Raw genomic sequence first — 8,585 nt, forward strand, 5'->3', positions numbered from 1 at the left:
AGGTATTACGATCATCTTGTCTGGCCTCCCAAATAGTGCAGGGTCAGTAATGCTGTCAGACAGACACTTGACACTTTGGAGGCTAACCTCATCCAGAGGGGTATTTCATCTCTGGGGTTAATGGCCTGATGCTCTCCCTGTGTGGCTCAGATGGTCAGGGTGCAGAATATTAGCAGGCTGGACTTAGAATTTCCAAGAGAAACTTGCCATCAGTTTTTGCTCTGAGAGTTGCACAGTGTGTGAGTCCAACCGGTGCATCACACAGGACCCTAGACGAATCCCACACCTAGAAGCCATACCTATGGCAGAACAGTGTCAGAGGGCCTGATTCTCATTCACACCAGTCACTTGAAGACACCGGCCTTAGGTGCAAATGAAACGCAGGCCCCAACACTGCACGACCCATGAGGCGGTGGACGCACTCCTCTGACCTCAAGACACTTGGAAGAAGAAAGAGGTTAAAAAGCACCATCCTTTTACAGCACGTTTCTTTACCTTTACAGGTTACATTGTACATAGGCAGAGGCACTTTCCTTTGCTTCTCTGCCTATGTACAATGTAACTTGTCTCCACCAGCCTGCTTCAGGGACCTTCCAAAACCATTAGTGCTTTTGAGACGTTTTAAAAAACCAAAGTAATAGTACAAGAAACATAACAATGGTGAGATATTTACTTTTAACCCTTCTTTCTCTGAAATCTCTACTTCCACCCATGCTAGCCCAAGGTTGGAGTTCAGAATAAGGCAAAAACAAGGGCCTTACTTGCCAGTTTTGTGTGTTCAGTGGATAGCCAATTTTTATACATTAAAGAAAGGAACATAAAACCCCAAACTGATCTTTCCTAAAAAAATACGTATTATCAGATCCCACTTTTCCCCCTCTATAAAAATAACTTCAGGACTTTGATTGACAGAAGGTACCAGGTGGAGGTTTGAAATTTTTTTTTTAAGTTTCAGGAAATAGCACTGAGCAAAAATGGATGGAACCTGTGGGGAAATTAAAACAGGAACAACTGACCTTGTTTACAAGTTTAGTTTACATTCTGTTCTGTCTGGGATCATCACCTCTCCTATAGATAAAACAATATGGATAGCATCTACTATATGAACTAGTTAAGTTTATTTATTTTTTAATCTTTTCTATAGGATTATATGAAATAAATTTCAATGTTTATTATTATTATTATTTTAATATTTTTATACCCATCAACTCAAACCCCCCCCCTCTTTTTGGTTAAAAACAAACAATTCTTATTTTAAAATGCTTCTTTAGAAGGCAACAGATTAGAAACACCCCACTACCACCTTTCTGATGCCTTGAAAAGGGTGAATACCATTAAGGTTGGATTTTCAGAGCTGACGCGAGTAAACACAGCTCCCACTGACTTGTACTGGGGTCAAGGGTGCTCAGCACTTCTGCAAGTCAGGTCCTTGAGCCAAGATCATGCAAAGCACTTAAGTGCTTTCCTGAACAGGGATGGATTTAAACATATGCTTTGCTGGATCGGGACCTTAATGGCTAAAAGGGTGCAGGGGAATGAACATGCCCACCATCCCATTCAAAAGCCCACAATTTTCTTAAAGAGGATGCATTATCTTTATGGTTTTTTGCACCAGGTGCTGTTACTGCTCTAGTTTGTAGGAGGTCAAAAGAGGGCAAGGTCAGGGTAGCCAGAAATCCATATTAAAAAGATGGGCTCTATTTTGTGTACCCTCTTCCCCATCCTTCTGGCTTGGTCGTATCACTTACTATACCCTAAGAAGGCTGCGTTAAGGCCCTCATCCTGTAAAAGCTACTGGGTGCAGTGGAACCACTCATAACAACAGGCGCCTGATAGCGTTTGCAAGGTTGGGCCCTTGTGGCAGATCAATAATCCCGCTCCCTACAGTCCTCAGGGTCAAGCTTCTGATCCACACCAAAGGGCTTGACCCAAAGCACATTAGGGTCAAGGGGTGAAAACTTGGCCTTGCTGAAGCCAAAGGCAGAACTTCAGTGAGGCCAGGAATTCACGCAATGGGCTTTGGATCAGGTCCTTAAGTGCATGCTTAACTTTAAGTCCTGCTCAAGTCAAAGGGACTTAAGAACGTGTTTAAGTGCTTCACTGAATCAGGGCTTGAAATGACAGCATGATTGCACCAAGCAGGAAAATGCTCAAGCACATGATTAACCCTCGACTCTACTGGTAATTAAGCATATGCTTAAGTGCTTTCCCATACAGGGATGGGTTCCTGGACTGAAGCCATAGTGAAACATGTCACTGATTTAGCAAAGGCTGTGGCCCGATCCTGCAATGACTCAGGGCCCAATCTTGCAGATTCATGCCTGCTGATAACTTTACTCCCCCAGGCAAAAGGACTACTCCCATATGTGAAGTGACACATATGAGGAGCTGTTGGGAGGATTGGGGTTTTAAATGGCAGCAAGATTTTGAATTCATAGTGGTTTTCCTCTTCTCTAATTTTTAATTTTTTTAAAATACATACAACTGTGTGTAAGTTTTATTTCTGGGAAGGGCCATTTGCACTGTAACTATCAACTTTTACATACACACACGCACACACAAAAAAAGAAACATATATTAAAAACACTTTTTAAGCAATACTCTGGATACAAATGTATTTTTTTTTAACCTACATATAGTCTAACCCTTCTAAACTTTTTAAGGATCACTTTATCATAAAATAAAATATCCTTTTTTTTCTTATAATAAATTACCTAATAAAAAGTATTTTTATTAGCCCAGTTCCTTGCTACATTTACATGTAATAAATGCATTTATTAAAATAGAATATTAAATTATAAAGAAATGTTCTAATTTTTAAATCTTATTTTTTCCTCCTCTCTCTCTCTTTTTTATTTTTAAAGAACACCTGTAAAAGAACCCAAATAAAAAGTCAAACACCAAATAAGCAAGTTGAATATTTTTGATTTAAGAGGTTCTGAATGTTAACAGTCTTAGCCTTTGCATGTATGGAGATTTAAAAAAAAAAAAAGAAAGAAAGAAAAGAGTAAAAAGAATAGATATCCCTCCAGCTGAAAAATACATTTGCAAATGGGAGCTAGGACAAGATATTCTTATAGTATCTCCTCATTAAATATAAATCCAATTTTGGTTCTTTTTTTAATTTTATGTATTATAATACATACTATTCTCTATATAATTTATGATGATGAGGATATCACAGTATATTTTATATCCCTCCCTGCCCCTTTGTTACATTTATCATCCCTCCTCCCCAAGTCATCCCTCCCCACCCCCGCAACCCTTCCCCGATACCTCTAAAATAATGGCCAAAGACATAGCATATTTGTGTCTCCTTTCACAGGCAAAGCAGATGTTATTAATTAATTAACCCCTCCTCTAAACATCCTGTCACAGCCCCCATCTTCTTTAGTGTCACAGTCCACCATCAAGGGGTGCTTTGTCCCAAAAGCTTGCAGTACCATATATAACACCAAGGGATCTTCCCCCAGTCCTGAAAAATCTTTACTCGCCCATCAGGACTAGTTGTCTAAGTGAGTAAAGATTGCAGGATTAGGCCCCAGTTCAGCAAAGCACTTAAGCGTGTGCTTATCTTTAAGCACAGGATTAAATCCATTCCTATTCAACAAAGCATGTGCTTAAATCCCAAGGCTCTGCTGAATTGGATACCAGATATGTCTCTGTTTTCTCTACCCACTCAGACTCCTAAGGGCCCAATCCTGCCAGGTCCTGAGAGCCTCCAGAGAAAGGGCTCAGCACTCTTCAGTCCCAAATTACGTTCATGTCACTACCAGTATGAGTTAAGAACTATTTGCATAAATCAGGTCCCAGGTCAATGTACCAGAGATGTCCCTTTCTCCCCATCCACCTATGCATCTAACCGACCTAGTTCTTTGGAAGAGTGCCCATCAGCATGGTATCCGAGCCATTTCACCTCCTACTGACTCGCAGGCTTGGCCCCCAACACACAACGAGGGTTCCGTCCTGCCCTCTGCGGTGCAATCTGGCTGCGGTCCCACAAAGCACTTAAACACGTGCCTACACCACCTTGACAGGATCAAGCCCCTCATGCCATTGCTGAGGTGTTATATATGGTCACTGCTGTTATATAGGGTCAAGCCCCCACCTGCTCCATTTCTCCCAGGAGCCCACTGGACTTTAGTATCGCCCGATGCTGAAGTTACAACCCTCCTCTAGCCTGTCCAGCAGTGCCAAGAGGTAGACTGGCAGCAGCAGCATTAGCAGAGACCTACCCTCTAAGGCCCCAATCCTGCAAATACTTAGGCACATGCGTAACTTTACTATTACCAGAAGCCTAACTGATTTCAACGGGATGACTCATGATAGCGAGCTGTAAGTGTTTGCAGGACTGGGGGCTGATCCAGCTCCGACTGAGCATTCATTGTTCTTAAACCCTGAGGTGGGGAGAGGGTGGAACAACTCAAATGAGACCTGATACTGGTCACATTTGCTGGGTTGCATTTCAGTCCAACATTGCCCTCTTTCCACAGGGGATGTTTTAGGGGAGCGAAGGGGGAAGGTTGATCCCCATAAATTTCACACCCCAAATAGTGCCTCATGGAGTCCTGAAATACGTCCCTTCTCCCATGACTGCAAGGTGGAGACACTAAGGATTTGTCCAAACTAAAGACATTTGCACGGGTGTAACAATTGCAAGATGGGTCACCCAGTACCTTACCCCTCACAGCAAATACAGCCATACAGATTTACACTGCGTGTAGGTTAGCAAATAAAACACAGTACAGACACATTAGACTGGAGTGGGGGCATTTCTTTCTTTCATCCTTATTGCTGGTGAATTGGACCAACAAGCCATTTCTAGTCACCTGTCCAGGAAGGTATAAGTCAGAGCAAATAGTTAAGGTCATGGGCATTTTTTGTGTTGTTGATTTTTTTTTTATTTTTTTGTGGGTTTTTTTTTTTTAAAGATTTTTTTATATATATACATATATTTAAAAAGAAAATAAAGAGTTATGCAAATTTATGCTCAGCCACACGCTGGGGTCCTGGCGAGCTGCTAAGAGGCGGGGCCTGGGGCATTCCATCAGTTGAATGCCCCCTACAGGAGTTCAAGAGGATTTAGGCCCCCTGTACCCCTCTCCCCCCGAAAGTACAGCCCCCTCTCAGACCAGAGGTAGCTCTTGGTGCACCTGCAGCCTGCTGTTCTTTCTTTTGAAGTTGCTACATCAAAATATGGGGAGGAAGAAGAGGGGTAAGGAAGGGAGAACAAAATAAAACAGGTCACAATACTGCTACTCAGTATAAACTAGAACTGCTACATCAAGCTTTCTTTTAATATATATGTATATGTGTGTGTGTGTATATATATATATATATATATATAAATATATATATATAAAAAGGTTATTGGAACTAAACATTTCATTAAAGGCCGACTTGGAAGCTGGAGTGGGAAAGCCCAGTCCATGGAGATATGGACAGGCTGCCTACCGGCCATACGGATGGCTTCCCCTCCTGGTTCCGATCAACAAGCTTGGATAGTTGTTTGGGTTAGGGTTTTTTTTTTGTTTTTTTTTTCCCTTTAGAAAGGTTTTTCTAACATTTTCAGCATGCAGGAGGCTTTTACGTCACTTTATTTCATGAAGGGAAGGGAGAGATTCTAAGCTCCCATACCTTCCTCCCCACCACTCCCTAGGGTCAGTGCTAGAATACGGCCCCCGTCCACACCAGGTCCCCAGTCTGGGTATCTTCCCACCCTACTCCAACCCATCCCATCCCATCCCACCCCACCCCACCCAAACCTCTTCACAACCTGGCATCAAAGAAAAACATTGATCAAAAACTCGCTCACATTACCACGAACAGACTTCACTTAGCCAATCATAACTAGTCACTCAACTAAGATATTGGCCCCATGGGACTCAGCCAGGGAAGCACCGGCTGTTGTGTTGTAATCCCATCCGTTACCAACACAGATATTTCTGAATGCCCCTTTGGAAGGGTGGTCTGATTTCCGACCAGCTTTTTCCCCCAACCACTCTCCTGACATCAGTAGGAAAGGTATGCACAAAGAGGAACAGAATTGTGGGGGTTACTCCCCAAAAAGAAAACTTATTTTTTACCTTTCCTTCTCTTCTATTGGGATTGAAACAAACAGATTTCAAATAATTATTGGACCCTTTCTGAAAAGGACGTGGTCAGAACAGGACAGATCCTCAAGTTTTCACTGAGGCCGTGTTTCCATTGAAGCGGCTGGGAGGGGATCTCACTCCTGCACATTGGGAACAGCCCGAATCCCATGCACCACTTAAGCCTTCAAGATTTGAGTGGTACCTAGCCTCTTGCTCCTATGGAAGGCAACAGGCCCAATTCGCCATTGTCCTGCAGCACTGGCGTAAATGACAACACAAGCAAGTGGGTCTAAAATGCTATGGCTGTGATTTGGTAGCAGTTTGACACCTTCTTTGCAGCGGTATAAATGACTGCAGAAGGTGCAGGGCAATGGAGAATTAGGCTGCTTAAGGTTTGTTAAAGCTGTGTGGGGAAGAAGAGGGGTCATATAACTTTGACATGACAGTGTCCCCTTTAGTACAACATTTTCTATCAGCATCCGCTGCAGAACCTAGGAGCGCAACCTCCTACCACTGTCTATCGCCTGCCCTGTATAACAATCCACCATCAATGCAAAGTGTTATAAGTACAAAATCTCACGCCCCTCCACCTAACATCTGAAGATCATACATGGACCTTTTCTGAGGCTAAAGTCCAAACAGAGGCCTGCCTCAGTATCAGCAATCCACCCCCTGTATGTGACCGAAGGATGTCTTGAATGAATTGTAGAGGGGCTCAGTTGGGGTTGAGTGGCAAAGAATCAAGAGGAAGAGGGGATAGTCCCAGGAAGCACATTACGATGAAATTAAAGTCTCCTGTAACTCAAGGAACATCTCTGGCTATTTTTATTTATTTACTTTTTGGCTGTAGAACTGTCTCTCCCAAGTTGCTAAGCTCGTTGGTCCACAGTTCTAAATCAGGGTCCAGGATTCGTGAGTAGAAGTAATTTGGGGGTAGGAAAAGAGTGGGGTGGGGGGAAATATATATATATATATATATATTGGTACTTGGTAGGTTAATCCAACACACGTAACTTTGCCACCATGGCAATTTGGCATCCAGGCACGGTTGAACAAACCTGATCACGTTAAGATGCTGGATTGTGATTGGCGTCGAAGCCAGATTTGAAGCCTGTCTCTCCCACTTCCCAACAGTTTAAAAAGTATCTGATTTAACAAAACCAGGAGTCTTCAAATGATTAAAAGGATGTTCAACAAGGCAATTCATTTATTTATTTTTTTGTTTTGTTCTGAAAAAAATATAATATATAAAAGTGGCAACCTCCGGAAGATCCAGGTTAAGGACAGTTGAAGAGGTTTTGGTCCATAAAGAAATATTTTCTTCTTCCTTTTTTTTTTTTTAAATTTTCCACTTGGTTTTGGGTAACAAAAGTTTTGGTCCAGTTTAAAAATAACGACGACGACAAAATTATACATATAAACTCGTTTTTTTGCTTTCTGTCGGGATGCATGTTGGTTTCAAATGGGCTCATTGCTTGTATTGCATGATCGTCTTTCTTAGGTTTTGGTGCGGTATACTTTTTTTAAGAAAAGAAAAGAATGTTAGCATGTGTGTGTACTTTAAGAAAAGAACAATGCTCTGTGTGTGTGTGGAGAGCTGCAGCTGGTATCACTTGGAAAAAGCAAAGAAGAGTGAACTATGGAAACATGGAAGTCAATCCTTGCCCTTGGATGGGAACTCAAGACTGGTTTTGAAATACCCTGTTAGTGACTCCTGATTCATCTGATGAACAAATCCCTGTTTGGATTTAAAAAAACAAAAAAAACAAAACAGAGTTCCAAACTCCGCGGTGGCTCAGAATAATAAAATAAATGCTAAGCACCCAGTGTGACTCCTACAGGTTCTTCCAAACCTTCTTCAGTTTCACCGGCGTCATTTTTATTTGTTTTTTCAATGTTCTTTTTTTAGTAAAAAAAAGGAAAACAATAAAAGTTCTTTAGCTGCTGTTTTGTGGTTTTTTTTTTTGTTTGTATTTTTTAAAATCTTTGAGGTAATAGAGTTGTGCCCTCGTTCTAACAGGTTCCCAGAGGTTGATGGTTTTTTTTTTCTTTCTTTTTTCCCCCTTTGCCGTCTGTTTTCTTTTCTTTCTGAGCTCTTGTCTGCCGGTTGGTTTGATGTCCCGGGGGGGGGGGCAGCTTCAGACCAAGTTAAAAGAGGGAGTGTCGGTGGGGAAGGAAGAGCTGTTGGGGAAGACCCTCATTTCCCATGTGCCCCCGGTGTCCTGGTCAAATAAAGATGACCAAGCGTGGTCAATGCAGAGGAGCTCTGAGTCCTGTCTCGCCACAAAAAAAAAATTAACTAAACCGCTTTGCTTCCGAGATCCAAGTGTGCGTTCAGAGTACTTGTTTTAAAAAGACATTGTAGGCTGGAGCATCGTTTGCCCTTCAAAATTTCTGGCTTTTCTATTCATTTTAATTTATTATTATTCACTTCTTTTTTTAAAAAATAATGTACATTGCTCGTAAAATAATTTCTTTTTTCTTCTTCTT

This window comes from Lepidochelys kempii, chromosome 24 (genome assembly GCF_965140285.1).
Source record: "Lepidochelys kempii isolate rLepKem1 chromosome 24, rLepKem1.hap1, whole genome shotgun sequence".
Taxonomy (NCBI): Eukaryota; Metazoa; Chordata; order Testudines; family Cheloniidae; genus Lepidochelys; species Lepidochelys kempii.